This window comes from Paroedura picta, chromosome 12 (genome assembly GCF_049243985.1).
Source record: "Paroedura picta isolate Pp20150507F chromosome 12, Ppicta_v3.0, whole genome shotgun sequence".
Classification (NCBI taxonomy): Eukaryota; Metazoa; Chordata; class Lepidosauria; order Squamata; family Gekkonidae; genus Paroedura; species Paroedura picta.
The window spans coordinates 16,136,772-16,154,647 of NC_135380.1; the positions used below are offsets into that span (position 1 = coordinate 16,136,772).

At 46.6% G+C, this 17,876-nt stretch overlaps 1 long non-coding RNA gene across 1 annotated transcript; it reads right to left on the reverse strand.

The window, feature by feature from the left end:
• Positions 1–11,574: 11,574 nt before the first annotated feature.
• LOC143821569 (uncharacterized) lies at positions 11,575–17,493 on the reverse strand. Its single transcript, XR_013225844.1, has 3 exons — positions 17,298–17,493; positions 12,816–12,873; positions 11,575–11,626 (listed from the first exon to the last, which is right to left on the reverse strand). It is a non-coding gene; the product is annotated as an uncharacterized LOC143821569 (long non-coding RNA).
• Positions 17,494–17,876: the final 383 nt, after the last annotated feature.

The following is a 17,876-nucleotide window of genomic DNA, read 5'->3' on the forward strand; positions in this document are numbered from 1 at the left end:
CCCAATCTCATCAGGTCTCAGGAGCTAAGAGGAGACAGCCCTGGTTAGCCATCAAGGAAATCCATAATCACTACACAGAGACCCATTATGCACGCAGCGGAATGCCCAAGCTGGCAGCAACAGGGCTTCAGAGAGAATCCCCGATCATGCTCGACATTTCCGCCAACCCGGGCGCAGTGAGGGCCCCATGCCCCCAATCCCCGCCGCCGCCATTGCCATGGCTTCGGAGCATTCCTGGTGCTTCCAGCCCCGTGTTGCATGCACAGGGCTGTTGCGCCAGGGCAGCCAGTGTGCGCTGGGGAGCTCCTCCCCTGTGCATAATCAGGGGACGGCAGGGCTTTTTTCCCCACCACAACAGAAAGCCGGCAGCCCAGCGTAGCTGTCGCCATGCATAATGGGTCAGAAGCAGGCAATGTCAAACCACCTCTGAAAGTCTCTTGGCGTGAAAACCCCATAAGGAGTTGTCATAAGGCAGCGGCAACTTTGTGACATGTTCTACGGCTACCACCCCTTCTTTGCCGGATGTCATGTGTGAGAATGGCAGACCACACCCCGTGCCTCACCATTCATGGGGTCAAAGGGAACAAATGCGCCATTCTTCATTCAGGGATTTTCTGTGCCATCTTGAGGACCCTTTCCAGAACACGGGATTTCGTTTTGAATAGCATCTCTTAGCGTTGCTCCCATCCCTTCATCTCCACAGTTCCCATGGAACCAGCTGAGCTTTGAGGGGAAACAACAAATCTAGTCACACTCGCCCTCATTTTTAACAAGGGGAAAAGCAGGAATCTGGATTTATCAAACAGCGACCAGAAAATATGAGCTGTTAGAGTGTGTGTATGGAGCATATCCAAAGCTTCTTGCGTCATGGCGGTGAGTGGAAGGAGAAAGAAAGAATGAGCCAAAGGAATGGTCGTAATAGTAGTAAATATTTCTTATGTACCACTGACTTGTGACACCAATAGATGTGATGGGGATCAAAGGTCTCTACCTGTAGTATGTCACCAGAAGATAGGACACATCTGTAAAAGAAAGGTGTGGATTGGGGCCCTGCAACATCCTTTTACCCTCGACTTGATTTTGCTAATTGAAAACAGGCTCCCTGAGCCGTTAGTTTCATTTTAAATGGGTGAAAAGCCACATCCTTTTAAAAGTCCATCTTTCCTCCCCTCCGTCTCCAAGAACAGCCTGGGAGGTCCAGTTTCAATTACCAGAAAGAAGCAGGGGTTGGAGCGTTAAGGCCCCTCTCCCTTCCCCATCCAAATCAGAGCTGCATGGGCACACTCCACTTGGTAGTGAGACAGAGCGGTTAGATTGCTTGGTTAGCCAGGAAAGACCTGGGTTCGAATCTTCCCTTGCTTTAAAAGTAACTAGGCGACCTTGGGCTGGCGAACTTCCCAGCCTGACTGCTCAAACAGTGATTGTGAGGATAAACTTGGAGTAAAGGAGAGCTGTCCACTTCACGCTGAGATGCACGGAGGAAGAGCAGGATAGACACCATTTTTTTTAAATGTTAAAGAGGTGGAGATTGATTATATGCATCACACCTGTTGGTGCTCTTAGTCCCAGGTAATCGTGCTCAGATTTGTAGAATAGCATAGTAGGCATTATAGAGACAGAGATATGTATTTAAAAAATGGTCTTTCATGATCATGAAGATTATTGAGAACGCCCTCTAAAATGCCAGCAGTGATTCAGGAGCTAACTAATCTTGATCATTGCTTGCTAATTTCTGCACAACAAGCTGCTTTTAACAGAAGAGCTACCAGGGTGAGCTCCAGCTTTGGCAGTCTTATTGAACTTCAGTCCCAGGGGCAGAGCTTGGGAAGGAAGATGCTAAGGAACCACACCTGGCCCTTGTTCTTATCTCATTTATGAACACCCAGTAATCATGCCCCTCAGAGAAGTTTACGCATGAGCTCATGAAATCCGCTCAGGATCCTTAGCCCCAGAGATGTGAAACTGGCCTCGACCAGGCCCACGGCCTTCTCTGCTCTGGTGCTGGCCTCTTCCAGAAGAAACTAGGGCTCTGTTGGACCTAAAACAATTCCGCGGGGCCTGGCTTTTCTGCCAGGCCAACAGTTGAGGACCACAGATCAACAACGAAACTGGTCTCCCTATGCAGAATTTATAGGCTGAGGCGACATGTTGCCCCTCCCCCTCTGACCCACCCCCCATTATTCCATCCATCTGGGTAATGTTGTCCATTGTTGGGTGTTGGTAGCCGGGGGATTAGTTGGGAGGGGGGGAAGGAGGGTAATTTTATTGTTTTAATATATTATGTCTGTTGGTTTTAAACTTGTATTTGAACTGTGATGTTAGCTACCACGAGCCAGCCGTGCTGGCAGAAACAGCCTATAAATATAATGAAATTAACAAAATGAATAAATAAAGGAAATAACACCAGACACCAGAATCCCACCACCATGAATTGGACAGAGGGTGGCACTCATAAAATCATAGAGCAAAGGGTTCTACAGGGTCATCTAGTCCAACCCCCTGCACAATGCAGGAACTACCTGCCTATCCACGGTGACCCCAATTTCATGCCCAAATGATCCCCTCCCCCTAACAAAAATCTCCAGAATCCAGCCTGTCCTGGAGGGAGTTCACCTCCCATCCCACAGTGGTGATCAGCAATTCTCCAGGTATGCAAGGAAAGACCACAAGAGACAAACACTGGCACATCCCTTCCTGCCCACCCACTCACAGTTCATAAAATCAGTTTTAATAATTTTAAAAATAATTGAATCAGTATGTTTAATGTTTTAATAATACGATGCGTTTAATTTACTGTATTTAACAATGTCATGAGCCACCCCGAGCCTTTGGGGAGGGGCGGCATAGAAATGTGACAAATAAATTAAATTAAATTTAAAAATTCTGCAACTGATGGGCAGCTCCCCCTCCCAGCCCCCTTGGCTAACCCTCACCACAAGAGATGATGCCAACCGTCAAAAATAGACTAGAAATACACTTTTTGAGTGATTTATTTACTGTACTTAGAAGTATCGTACTTCTATGACTGGGCAAACTCTGTTATATTAACCGAATACCCTAATAATTATATCCTGCTTAGGTTCCTCCCCTTCCCAAACTTTACCCTCCCTTGGCCTCCTGCCCCCGGAAACCTCCAGATATTCCCTAACACAGATCTGGCAACTCTAGCGAGAAGGCACCATTTACCGTTCGCCCTCCTCTACATTTATCCTTCCCACAACCCCACCAAGTAAACTGGGCTGAGAGAAGGTGACTGGCTAAGATCACCACGAATCAGCTGAACCCAGGCCTCCTAGGCAGATGCTCTAGCGACAAGAGCACACTGGCCAGGAACCCTGAGGAAAATCGCAGTCCTGAGCCCTCGGAGCCGACTCCAGCTGTGGTATTTGCGCACAGGCCGGGCAACTAGTCAGGGGAAAGGAGTGTTTTTGTAATCTGAACTTTTGCACACAGGTTTTCCTCATGAGCTCATAGCCCCAAATCAAACGCCTCTTGACTGGTGGTGTGTCCATTACGGAGATCTGAATCTCGCAGCCTGCATGCATTAGGAGTGTTCTCACTCCCACACGTTCCCTTCGGAGCTGAAAGAATGCTGTCTTCCGCCCGAGGAGCAAAGCCTCTCCTTTGTTCTCAAAGCAGGTTTTTGCTGTCTCAAGGTTTTCCTGGGGCTCTTAAGGCTTGCCTCTCCCCCTTCCTTTATCTCTCTTTCTCAAGTGCTGAGGTTAAGCAGTATGCTACAGTATTCAATAAATTGCTTGGCCTGGCGTATGACAAAAAAAGAGAAAATGTAATTCAGATTAAAGTCGCCCTCTGGCTAAAGGGGTAGTTTATTAAGTAAACTGCGGCGCTGCCAATCAAATCTGCTGGCAGGCGATCCTTTGACATTAATCTTTTTTGATGTGATTTAAGGTACACCTGGGCCTTTGTAGAAGATCTCCCATAATTTCTTTCCCATCTCTCTGGATCAAGAGGCTGAGCTTGGCCTGGTTGACAAATCCCCCCCCCTCCCCGTAATCCTTCAAAATATTGAAGAAATGCTCCAAATGCCCCATTAAATTTATTTTCCGTGCTTTAAGAGACCCAAAACTATGTCCAATAAATAAGTGTTCCCTGTGATTTATTGAAATGTTGCTCTGATTTAAAGTTATAGGGGGGAGGAATGTCGCCCTTGGGAGTTTGAAGACCAGCTTTGCAAGCGAGTCCAGATGTGCCACTTCTAGATGGTGAGGAGGAGGGACTACAGTAGGGGTGGGGGGGGGGGAGACATGGAGGGGGAAGGGAGAGATTAGGCCAAATGCTAAAGGTTTCCGAGTGACAATGGGAGAACCTTGTTTCCAAGCTTTAACATAAAAGGTCCCCAGTTGTGTTTTCTTTCGCAGAAAATTTATTGCGCTTGTAGTTACTGGGGGAATCATCAAAAGCCTCGTTCTGGCCCTCGCTTTTGCCGGCTCCTTTGATAAATATGATACTTAGAAATATGCCTCCCACAAGACAGAAAAGCCATAGAGTTAAAATGAAGTAATCTGTCAGTAAACTCACAGGAATCAAAGCCAGAATGAAACCTGTAAAAGAGAGAGAAAAGCGGTGGAGGAGGAGAAAGCTATGCATTGGAGGAGAAAGCGGAGATTAAGGACTGCCCTTTCTGCACTATTTTTATCTGTAAAGTTAAAAGTGGAGATTTATTTTTTAAAAGGGCCTCTCCATTTGGCTCTTGAACAGATGGACTCTGTTCCTTCCTGGCTTTCTGAAGTCATGGGTCTCTACACTCACAAGGGGGAAAAAAGAAAGAAAAAAGAAATCCTATTTTCCTTTTTTATAGCTACAATGTGCAATGTCCTGGGACATCAAATCACCCTTTATACACATCTTTTAGACTCTTTTGGTCCTGTGCTTTAGGGAATTCCTGAAAAGTGGATACAAGGAAGCCCTTCCTCATTCTATGTCAGATTCACTTATGGAATTTTCTAACACAGGATGCAGAGATGGCTGAAAAGGGATTCAACAAATCTAAGGTCCACCCGTGTCTATGATCCATGATGATGGCTGGAACAGACCTCCGAGTCCAGAGGCACTGTACCTCTGAATACAAATTGTCAAAGAGGTGGGGCAGAAACAGAGTTAGACTTTGGCATGTGAGTCCTGCTTATAGGCTGTCTTGGGACATCTGGTTGACCATTGTAAGAAACAGGGTGGTGAACTATATGGTCACTGGTCCGATGTGGAAAGCTCCCTGTTTAGTTCTTATGTTCAGCCAGTGCTTAATTTCTCATGATACAGGAGTCTCCACAAACCACATGCGCAACTATTAGACATGCACAACTATTTTTGTCGTTTGAGGCAATCGGCCTGCTTATATGTCCAATTTTTAAAGAAATGTTTGAACATATGTTCTATTTCTGCATCTGTGCACTGGCAACATTAATTACCACATCGGACAGCGGGTTGGTAGCTGCACTTGGTGTACATTCAGAGTTGTGGTGTGAGGGGGTCATGAAAAATGGCATGCATAGAGCCTCATACATTTGCCTTCCCCCCCCCTCTATAAAAACCAAAGTTCCCAAGTAACGGCACATATAAATTATTTGCAATCCAATTGGGAACACCCCACCCTCCCAACCTGGAAATTAGGTGGATGAAGCCCTGACAAAAACAAAGCTCCTCTTTTGTGTATATATTTCTAGTACTTTTTCTGGCTGAAGAGGGAGGTCAAAGATTAGAGAGAGAAGAACTGTATGGTTTAAGACTCCCAGCCCTGCACCAGGAATTGCTGGGAGATTTTTTGAGTAATTCCGGGGAGGGTAGATTTTCTGAAAATGTGAGGTTGCTTCTGGTTGACTCTCTAGGAATTTCCTGTAATCTCTATGATAAATGGAAAGGAATTCCTAGAGCATTCCCCTCAACTCTATTGTAACCCAATGTTTCCTCCTGCTCCTCAGATTGCAGTGGATACCCATTGCCAGAGGACAAATGGCAAACCTCGGACAGCCTCATTCTGGACTGGTGTCCACATAGAGTTCCTAAGTGGCAGTGCTAGAATGCGCATGGCCGGTGGGTTTGCAATCCAATTTAGAACGCTCAATAAAAAGGAAACATTGGTTTAAAAGTTTGCAGTATGCAATCCTACAAGCAGAGGAAGACAGACATAAAAGTGATATTGTATTCTCCACAAATAAATCTGAAAATCTAATTCACCCTGCTTGTTATGCCCATTAGCTCCTGAGTAAAATACGCACTACACTTTCACTGATCATCTGATCCCAATTTCATATTAGTAGTCATGTTGTCAGTGTGGTTGGCATTGTTCACCATCACATAGGCAGCACCTAGCTACTGTTTGCGCAAGCTCAGGACTCACGGGATCATTGGGGTCGACTGTATCCATATTTTTCTCAGCCTTCTGATTTGGCTTGGAAGGCGGGAAAAGTGGTAATTCCCATCCATCTCTGTTGGAAGTCATACTAGGGAATCCTTGAAAGTGTGGCTTACAGCCCTGGAGAAACAGAACTACCAAGAAGGGGAAACTGGTATTGATGAGGAAGGCCTCTGTTTGCGTGTGTGTGTGTGTGTGTGTGTGTGTGTGTGTGTGTGTATGCGCTCATTGAAGTGCTTCACTGAATGCTCCCAAACGCCCATCATTTTTTTTGAATAGTTGATGTTTGCAAAAGTGCAAAGAGCTTTGAATGGAATACAAGGATGTTTGCCCATCAATCAATTAACGGCATACTTGGGATCCTCTTATTTAAAAAAACAAAGTCAGAATTAACTCCAGGCTCTCCTGCTTATCAACACAGACGAAATGTTTGCCCCAGGTCCTGGATCTGTGTGGGGTGAACCCAGGCAATTCCCACCGCCATCACAGCCAGATTTGCCAACCTCAAGGTGGGCCTTGGAGTTCTCTCAGGTGGACCCTATGGCATCCCATCTCTGCTGAGCTCCTTGCTACTCCCCAAACTCCATCTGCCCTCGGCAACATCCCCAGATTTCCAGGATTCTTCCAAGCCTGAGTTGGCAACCCTAAGATCCAGAGCTATTAAACCAGGCTGGGAAAAGTGTGGGAAAATGTGCAGGGTGTTGCTTCTCAGCCAAGTGCAATAAAGCACATTAGATTTCATCAGGTACAACTGTGTGGCTTAGCTCTGAGTCCCTAAAGATGTTGATTTAACAAAACCTCATTAGTTGTGAGTAGGAAGTTGGTTCCTCACAAATCCATCTCCGTGTCCTTGTCCTCCAGACACTCATCTGCTGCAGCAGTGAAAAAGGCAAACTCTGCATTGTGGGATTATTAGGAAAGGGATTGGAAACAAAATGGCCAATATTATAATGCCCCTGTATAGATCTGGGTGTCGTCTGCATGGGGCTTTTTACCCAGTCCCATTTTGAATGAATCCTTCTTGTCTGCACTGAATTCAATTTGCATTTTGACTTTGGGTGCTTTAAATTTTCCCACTGCAACATGCATGATTGATTCGTGGTGACCCTACCTTTCCCCCGCAATATCCTGGAGTAGATATAAGCCTTGATATTTCAAAAACCACCATGAGTAAATGTGCACCTCTCTGCTTTTTGCGAAATAACTTGCTGCTTTGTGCCTCCACCACTGCAGCACAGCAGTCTTCCCTGATTGGCCAGGGTGCCAGTTCAAAGTTTTCCTGGTTCCCAGTTCCCAATCTTAAAGTGATTGCGCTCCAGAAGCCCTAACTTCTCTCAGCAGAGATTTGCCTCTTGTGTTTCCCCCCCCCCTTTGCTATCTTCAATCCTCTCCCCCTCCACCCCTCATTCAAGAAAAGAAAGAGGCTCCTGCTGCGCTTGGCTCCCCTCACCCCAGTCTAAGCTTCCCCAATCAAGTGCAGAACATTTTCTGTTTCAATTGGGGGGGGGGGATAGAGGAAAACCCATTCAAATAGATCTATTCAGCAGGATCTATATCAGAATAAACAAAGTATAGAATCAGCCCTGGTGTATGGCCTTATCTGGAATACAGTGTTCAGCTCTGGCCACCATAACTCCAAAATGACATCAGAGAGATGGGGAAAGTACAGAAGAAAACAATCTACGAGGGGACAGGATAGAGGTTTATAAAACGATGCATGTAGTAGAGAGAGCTGACAAAAAGACATTTTCCTCCATGCTGTTGGTTCTTCAGGCTGTGTGGCCGTGGTCTCCTCGCACAGCCCGGAAATCCCACAAGAACCCGTTGACTCTGGCCATGAAAGCCTTTGACATTTTTCCACCTCTCCCAAAGTACTAGAACTCGAGGGCATCCAATGAAGTTGGTGAGCAGCAATTTCAGGATGGACAAAAGGAATGACTTCTTTACACAGACAGTGATTAAAATGTGGAATTCTCTGCCAGAGGATGTAGTGATGACCACAGAAAAACACAGCTTTTAAAGGGGATTGGAGATTCTTGGAAGATAGGTAGATCAGCAGCTACTAACCATGGTGACTGAGGGGAATCTCTATGTCCAGAGGCACTAAACCTCTGAATCCCAGAAGCAACGGTGGCCCTCCATAAGAGCTGGTTGGCCTCTGTGTGAGGCAGGATGCTGGACTAGATGGACCCCTGGTCTGATCCAGGAGGGCTCTTCTTGCGTCCTCATGTTTAATAGAACCTGATTGGTGCTCCCCTGCTGGACTGTGCAAATGAGGAAGGTGTGCATCTGAAGAAAAGACAGAAAAATCTAGGAAATCAGGGAGATGGCTATGCTTCCTGACAGGCTAACTTTCCCAGGCTAAATATATGTGAAAGTGTACCCAATCATGCAATCTCCCCCTGGTTTCTCTCAGTCCCTGGACAGTACCCCCAACTTTCTCCTACGTACTGTTGATCATCCCTGCAGTGTGGAGCGACTTATTCCACACACACACACACACACACACACTTTCCCGCACAGTTTTCTGCCTCTTGCATTGTCTTGGCTGGCTTGGATGGAGTTAAAAGGGAATTGTGCTGTGGCACCTGTGTTTGCACTGCTCAATCTTCAGTTTACTGTAATAAAATAATTTAATACAGTCATAATTTTTTTGGCAAGGCCCGTGTTTATGGTGAGTGATATGGAATGAGGCTGACTGACAGCCGCCTGATTAAAACAGTAAATCAAAAAGTGGAGGCTGCTTTTAACAGGAAGCAACATGAAAATCCAGTCAGACTTCGGTGTTTGCAGCGCAGCCGTGCTTAGCGGCTTCTGACGGGCGCACCTCTCCTCAGAACCGCCGCCAAGCTCTCCCAAGCCACCCCAGTACAAAAGAGGCTTGGGAATGGTAAGAAAACAAGCTTTCTCTTGAACCCACCGCACTTCCAAGCATTTGGGTTAAGTAATGAACACAATGAGAACACCCCCGAGGGAGCGGGGTAGAAACATCTAAAGTCAAGACGAGGAGAACCGGGGCGAGGACTCAAAGGTTCCCTGGCTTCTTCGCATCAGACGAGTTAATTTTTTGATCTTTTCACCTCCGTTTCCATTTAATATTAATGTTTTGCTCTCCCGTCCCGACATAATGCAAAGCGTAGAATAACCTTGGCAAGGCAAGGTTTCCTCGTGAAAAGAGGAACAAAGGAGAATTACCTTGGCATTATAAAAATCTTAACAAGGGCCTTGTAAAAAATCAGTTGTTGACAGAGAAGGAACAGCCTGAGTGCAAGGTGAGGCTGAACCGAAGCAGGAGGGACTTGTGAAAAATAACCAGCCCTGCCATTCCCCCTGCTGCCATTTTGGGGACAATTTGGGGAAATGGGACAAATTCTCCCATTCAGAGGAAGGGCAGGAAGTATTGCGATGTTGTCACGTAATCCGATTTGAGAATGCGGTGCTGTGATGTCACCCAGCTAGCGATATGATTCCTGATTCCTGGCTAAATTACATAACCAGCAACGAAGGCTAAATTAGGGTTCCCAGATCCCGTCCCTCTGGCCACGGCCAGGACAGGGCAGGGAGTGGTAGAGAGGTCATATTCCCGTTGAGAAACTACTGGGGATTTTGGGGTGCAGCCAGGAGAGGACAGGACCTCAGTGGGGAGACATTGCCATAAGAGTCCACCCTCCAAAACATCCATATTCTCAGGGGGAATTGATCTCCGTAGCCTGGAGATAATCTGTAATTCTGAGGGATCCCCAGGTCCCACCAGGAGGCTGGCATCCCTCAGCTAAACACACAGGTGCAAAATCTGCTTCCAAGAGGGTCCTCAGACAGGAACAAAGCAGGACAAAATCCCTTTTGCTCATTAAAAAAAATTGCCCACCAAAATTTGATGTAGCATCAACAAGAGAATCAGGGAAAGCCTTTAACTAGATCTTCATCATCTTGCGTCTCTGAAGTCTCTCATTCCAGCACATCAAATATGAGACATTTCCTCCCCGGCTCTAATCCGCAACTTGGTTTGTGTGTGGCATCTGGGAAAAACCCTGTCCTTTGCAGTTGCTTATACATTAAAATAGAGCTCCTCACCTTCGATTGAAGTACTTCAATGGATCCTACCTTTAAAAGCTTGGGATTTTTGGTGTCGACGCCACCGTTACATGACAGACAGCTAGGGAGCCAGATTCATGATCTCACTGGCACTAAGGCCCGGATTGTAGCCGTCAGCAGTAGTCCAAGGGAGTTGGGACATGAAACACAAGCTAAGAAACAGTCAGTGTCCCATAGTGAGTGACAAGCTGTGACGGAAATGCTTTTTACCATTTGCCCTCATGTCCTGTCATTCTTGTCGATAATTGCAAAGAGAGGCAGGGGGTGGGATGTGCATGCACATGGGCAAAATTAGGCAATCTTGCAGTGATTCTACAAGGATCTTCAACCCAGCAGGTGAGGCCTATCTATGGGCTGACCCAGGAGGGTCCCAGGAAACAAATTAATCTAGAATACAAGCAACAGATGAAACAAAAACAGCAACAAAGAGCTCTCAGGAATGACACATAAAAACAAAGAAAGAAATGAAAAAGGGGCATGTCCATACATGCTTGGAGCACTCTGAGAAGGACCCAGGGAAAGACAGAAAAATGGAATGGGAAGAAAGGGCAGCCAGAGAGAACCAGAATGGGGCAGGGTGTGGAACTAACTATACTTCCCGGCTCACTGGGTGGCCAGACAAGACAATATGTTTTTAATGAGGACAGTGCAGATGTGCATTGACATGTATTATGAGCATAAAATTAGCGCTCACGCATGATAAACAACCACCGAAGGGCCAGGCCTACGTGGCAATCAAAACTGCATTTTCTTTGCCAAACTGGCATGAAAAGTTCTGCCATAGTACACACCAACAAGCTGGCCTGGAAACCACTTTACATCGAGTCGGCAGCATAAATAGTACTTAAAGTGGGTGTAAATTTCAATTATACCCACTTGGAAGCGCACTTACGCTGAGCATTTGCAATATATTACCAGATTAGATGAAATATTAATTAAAATTAATCAACCACAGACACTGAGATCCTTTGGGAAGAAGGAACTATAAATACACAGCTTTTAAAAGGGAGAAGGCCATTTCCTTTGCTTGTATTTGGATGCTTAAATATTAAAATGTTTGCCGAAGTGTGAAAAGACAAAGCAGCAATGGAAGGAACGTGGGTCTCAGATCCACAGCCTTGTCTTCAGTGCAATAAGCCAACTCTCCCGTTGTTGATTTGCCTGTAATTCGACAAGAGCAAGAGTTTGGGATTACATAAAACACATGGAATCCCAAGATTTGTAGGACCTTTTTAGGGTGGGCACATGATTGCTGCCTAGTTGGTTTGGGCATATGGGAGGGATGCAAAGTTTGAGTTCAGTTAAGTGTCTGCAATAGGCTTTCAATTTTCCCATTCTTGGTGGGTAATCCCCTGCTCTCAGCCCCAGTCTCCCATCCTTGAGAAATCGAGGAGGTAAAGGGGAAAAAATAACTGGAAACTAGCCATTTTAGCGATTCTTTAGGGATTTTCCTGTGTCTCAATAGCCTTCTTTACCACAGAGGTTAGGAGAAATTCCTAGACTGGCTCCTGGAAGTAACATCACATCCTCCCCTAACTCCCGCCTCCCCAGGCACTGCCGGCAACCTGACTCTTGGACCTGGGCACTGAGCAATGGTAGGCCCCTCTGTTCTCCCGCATGGCCCACACCAAGTGCAGGGAGCTTGTTTCTGTCATTCTTAAACAGACTGCAATAGTTTCAGAGAGCAATCACTGTGGGAAAGATGCTAAAGACCAAACGAAGCTGCCTTTTCCTCAGACCATTGGATGGGCAGCGCCCTTGCAAAGATTAGCACAGAAGTCTTTCCGAGGCCTGCTGTTGGAAATCCAATGTGGGAAGAATCCACAGCTAGAGGCAAGCAGCTATATTCAAATCTAACTCATCTGTCCCTCAGGTTAAGACCAATCTCATCCCAAACTGGACAGATCCAGTGTTAGATTTCCCTTGTCATGCAAGGCTGTATCTTAAAATTGTTAGAAATTATGCTATTGCTAGATTACAACAGTCGTTTGCAACAGAGAGTTGGTTTGAAGAGCTTAAGGGGTGGCAGGCTAGAGTGGATGAGTGATAGGATTGTCAGTGTCCTGCCTAGTGCAGGGGGTTGGACTAGATGACCCATGAGGTCCCTTCCAACTCCATGATTCTATGACCAGCAGCCCATCATGGCATTTTCAAGGCAAGTGATGAGCAGAAAGGGTTTGCTGTAATCTTTCTCTGCACAACCACCCTGGTTTCCCATCAAAGGACTAACCACGCTTGGCTTTCAAGCTCGGACAAGTTCAGGCCAGTCCCATTCCCCTACTTGAAACATTCTGCAAATTGCTTTTGCCTGGATTCATGATTCATACTTCGATTCTCTGAGGCTACACACCTTGGTCTCATGTGCACAGAAGACGTTGGCTGCATTCAGACATCTCTAAATCTAAAATCTAAATATAAATATAAATAAATCTAAATAAATAAAAATCTCCGCAAACTGTAATTAAACAAAGGTGTTGGTATCAGGCAGAAACACATCTTGTTTACTGCACTTGTGCACAAACAACTTCTTCCTCCAGAGTTGGTTCTTATATGCTACTTTTCTCTAACCGAAAGAAGCTCAAATCAGCTTACAATCGCCTTCCCTTTCCTCTCCCTACAACAGACACCCTGTGAAGTGGGTGAGGCTGAGAGAGCCCTGATATTACTGTTTGGTCATAACAGCTTTATCAGTGCCGTGGCGAACCCAAGGTCACCCAGCTGGTTGCATGTGGGGGAGCGCAGAATCGAACCTGGCTCACCAGGTTAGAAGTCCGCACTCCTAACCACTACACCAAGCAAACCTCACACAGGTAGAAAATAATCAGTAAACAACAAAGCTCCCTGATGCAACTGCCTTATTTAGTCTGCTACCTGACCCAGAGGGCTGCCATTCTCTAGTTCAGGGGTAGTCAACCTGTGGTCCTCCAGATGTCCATGGACTACAATTCCCATGAGCCCCTGCCAGCAAACGCTGGCAGGGGCTCATGGGAATTGTAGTCCATGGACATCTGGAGGACCACAGGTTGACTACCCCTGCTCTAGATGATGGTTGACGATCTCTCAGAGTTACAACTGGTCTTCAGGATACAAAGATCAGTTCCACTGTAAAAAAAATGGCAGCTTAGGAAGGTGGACTCTATAGCATTATACCCTGCTGAAGCATCCCCTCCCCAAAGCCCACCCTCCCCAGGCTCCACCCCCAAAATCTCCATGTATTTCTAAATCCTGATCTGGCAAACACCAATAGGCCTGACTCACCCCATCCCAGGTGAGGGATCAATTCCTTCCAAAAGCAGCTCCCTGCCACTTGGATGGCTCATTAGGCAGCCAGATCCTCCCAGGTCACCAGACGGGGATGGAGGGGTAGGGCTGCCAGATCCAGGTTGAGAAACTCCTGAAGATGTGGGGATGGACCCTGAGGGCATCAGGGACCTCAGTGGGGTCAATATCAGAGTCCTCCCTCCAAAGCATCCATTTTCTGCAAAGGAACTTGGGTCTATAGTCTGAAGATGGCCTGTAATTCCTGGGGATCCCCAGATCTCACCTGGAGGCTGGCATCCCTACTTCAGCTTCACAGAGTGAATCCTTCACTTCTCTGTGCCTGCCCCTATGATCTCCATTAGAGCTCTGCCTCCCTCACAGGAACTGGTGCCTGTTTCCCCTCAATTATGCCCCCAATTCTACAGCTGGAAGGTGCCTGGGAAATGTTGGAATTTCCCTAAATTACACAAGGCCTCAGGTGAACCTTCTGCAGGCTTGGGCCTAGGATCATGATGACTACACATCGGGGCAAAATGGAGTTTGTCTACTCCCAACAACCCAGGATTTTTTGCTGGGTTTAGAGAAAGATTTAGAGTCAGGCCAGTATGGCAATCTCCAATTTGCCAAGGCCTCTGCATTTGGGAATGATGGCGAACTGGAACTTGATCAATTGGGAAGTTTTCAATCAGGCTTTATGCTAGAGAGGAGGTGGGGAGAGGGCGGGGTGTGTGTAAACAAGCTGTGTTCATGTCTGATGCCAACAAACCTTTGTGTAATTACAGGTTGTCACGATGTCTAAATACAGTCTTGAGCTGTATTCTTTGAACTTGTGATTGCCAAGGTTTTAAAAGGAAAAGACAACCCCCCTCCCTGAAAAAAAATGTTTTGAGAATGCCAACACCCACGCCCACCTCCTTTCCTGGTATGTTATAAAGCATTCTTTTCTGGATGCAAAGTGAGAAAGCTCTGGTGTAAGAGACGTTGGTAGCTGGTTTTCATTTGCATTAGTCACAACAGCATATATATGAAACAACCCTGGGAAGTAAGAATTCCCTAAGACACACTGCAGAGCTGCAGACAAACAGGTCTGATTTATGGATCTGTGTAGGATATAGAAAGGCTAATAAATTATACGTTTGTGCCAACCTAAACCTTACATGAAAAAGCTTGCTCAAGAAATAGCTTAGTCTTGGCTTGGAGCCTCCTTAAGCTCTAAAACATTTTTTGGGAGGAAAAAAAAATGTTGGGAGAAAAAGCCATGCTTGGAATGACTCACGAAGCCACGTAAAGAGGCCCTCTGAGCCACAGACCGAGCACTATGTTTGATACATATGTACTTCCCAAAGAAATTGCTCTTTCCTCACAATCAGCAGAAGCACATGGTGTATCTCTTGCTGAACTGTGCAGTGTCAAACTGCAGATGGGGGATTTGTATGCTTTGCTGGTCCTCGTGGAAGAATACTAGAAGCTGACTTTTATGGGGGAACATCTCTTGCCAGAAATTACAAGGGGGTCCATCTAGCAGGAGCTGAATCGATCACCCAGCTTGACATCACACACAAAGGGTAGGAATGGGGTCCTTCTCCTCGCCTCAGGTTGTCTTGCTAACCATCAGAGGAGCTGTGGTTTCCCTCAATTCCTGTGTGGGAGGTACCCAATTCAGATATGACTGTTGTGGGCAGGCACGAAAAGGGGCTTCACGCTTCCCCTGGTGCCATGTTTTCCACCTGAAGCAACCCCAGGGGCCCTCAACCGGTCAAACAAAACTCCCCTGAGGCCATTGCAGGTTGGGGAAATGGAGGGGAGGCTATTCTGAATCAAGTACCACACACATGGGAACTGAGGAAAACCCACAGTTCACATCTGACTGATGCAGGGTGGTGACCCTCAGGGTTTGCCAAACTTCAGGTGGTGGCTGGAGGTCTCCTTTGATTACAACTGATCTTCAGGCATCAGAGTTCAGTTCACCTGGAGAAAATGGCTGCTTTGGAAGATGGCCTCTATGGCATTTTATCCCATTAAAGTCCCTCCCCTCCCTAAATCTGCCCTACTCAGTCTGTACCCCACCCCCAATCTCCAGGTATTGCTCAATCTAGAGCCAGCAACCCTACCGGAGATCCAAGCAGTCTAATCCATAATGTGGAAGTCTGTCTGAGTAGGATTGTCACGTCTCTTTGAGGTCTTTGTCAGGTCTTTGACTTTTTGGAGGCTCATTTTCAGAACCTCTGGGTGGCAGGGCCCTCAACTGGCCTTCACTCAGTGGCTTCTGCAGTTCGTGCCTGTTTGTGAGAGAGAACTTGAGGGTTCAAGTCAACACATCGGCACTACTATTTAATTTCCATGTGATTTTTAAGAAATCTTTCTTTTTAAAATTTATTCATGTAATTTAGATATCGCCCCTTACTGTGATGTCTCGGGGCAGTGTACTTAAAAGCAGTGGGGGATGGGAAAGGTACATAGACCATTTGGAACCATGTGAACGAGAAAGATGCAAACAGTCATAACAGCACACCGTGGGGAACATCATAAACAGTCGAAGGAGTAACAGCAACAGTTAAGGACCTATCGGATGTCAGGTTCCCTGGTGAGGGGAGAAGGTTCTAGGGAGGTCCCCATCACAGGCATCATCTGAAAGCCTTGCGGAAGAGCTCTGTTTTTCAGGCCCAATGGGACTGTTGGAGTTCTGACAGGGCCTTGATTTTGTTGGGGAGCTCATTCCACCAGGTTGGGGCTATGGATGAGAAGGATTTGGCTCTGGTCGAGGCCAGGCAGACTTCTTTGGGGCCAGGGATCACCAGGTTGTCAGTATACATAGAGTATGTCGCTCTTCAGGGAGGGTATACAAGCAGACAGCCCTTGAGTTACGCAGGACCCTCACCACGTATGGCCTTTATAGGTTTTCACATGGTATGTATTCCATCTCTTCAAAGATATATGACTGAGAATACACACAGAGATATCAGGTAATCCTAGGGTTGCCATCTCTGGGTTAGGAAATACCTGGAGATATTTTTTTTTGAGGGGGGAGAACCTAGAGATGACAAGGCTTGAGGAAGAGGTGGACCTCAACAGGGGTTGTCAAGCATTTACTGGCAGGGGCTCATGGGAATTGTAGTCCATGGACATCTGGAGGACCACAGGTTGACTACCCCTGCCCTAGAGTCCACCCTCCAAAGTAGCCATTTTCCTCAGGATAACTGATCTCTAGTTTGGATATGAGTTGTAACAGGAAGAGGCAGAGCTCTCCAGCTGCCGCCTAGAAGTTGGCAACCCAAGGTGGTCCTAGTGGCCAGTAGAACTGCCGTTAGAACTGATGGCCAGGATGACATCACTAGGCCCCACCCCATGAGTCTCAGGGTTCAGGATGGTGGGGATTTGGCAACCCTAAATCGGAATGAAACGTTTTTGTGTTGATTTGTTCCTGCCCATTCACAGCTAGTCATTGCACTGAGGTTCTCTCTGAGCGGATTGCTTCTTTCCTTTCGAAAAAATACTATCCAAACTATTCCCACTGATTCCCATACGACATTAATTTTCAGGATAATCGGCGAAACAATAAAAAGGGCCATACCTGGCCAAAGAGCACAAGAGAAGAAGCTGCCCATGTTCATTAATCCTCTGCTTTCATCAAATCCATCACCAGCTTGGCAGCGATGTATAAACGGAAGGTGTATAAATGAAAGGGCTGGCACACAAAGCTCGCCTACTGGGGAAGTTACATAAAGCGAAGTGGTAAAAAAGCGGATTGATGTCTGCTTCTGCTAGGGGGGGCAGCTCTGGGTTAGGGATTCTGGAGATTTTGTGGGTGGTGCCTGGAGAGGGAGGAGCTTGGGAAGGGGAGGGGCCTAGTCAATTCCATAGAGGCCATCTTCCAAAGCAGCCATTTTCTTCAGGGGAACTGATCTCTATCACCTGAAGATCCATTGTAATCCCAGAAATCTCTAGCCACCACCTGAGTTGGGGGGGGGGGCTGGGTCGGGGGGGGGGCTGGCATGGTCAATGCTGTTGCCCTTTGGAGATGAAGGTTGGTAGTTCTTGCCTGTTGCACCCGGGCTCAGATCAGTCAGATGCTGGACTAGAGTATAATAAATATCATTATGTTTCAATGCATTTAGCATTACTTGCACAGTATATGCATTCATTGAGCATA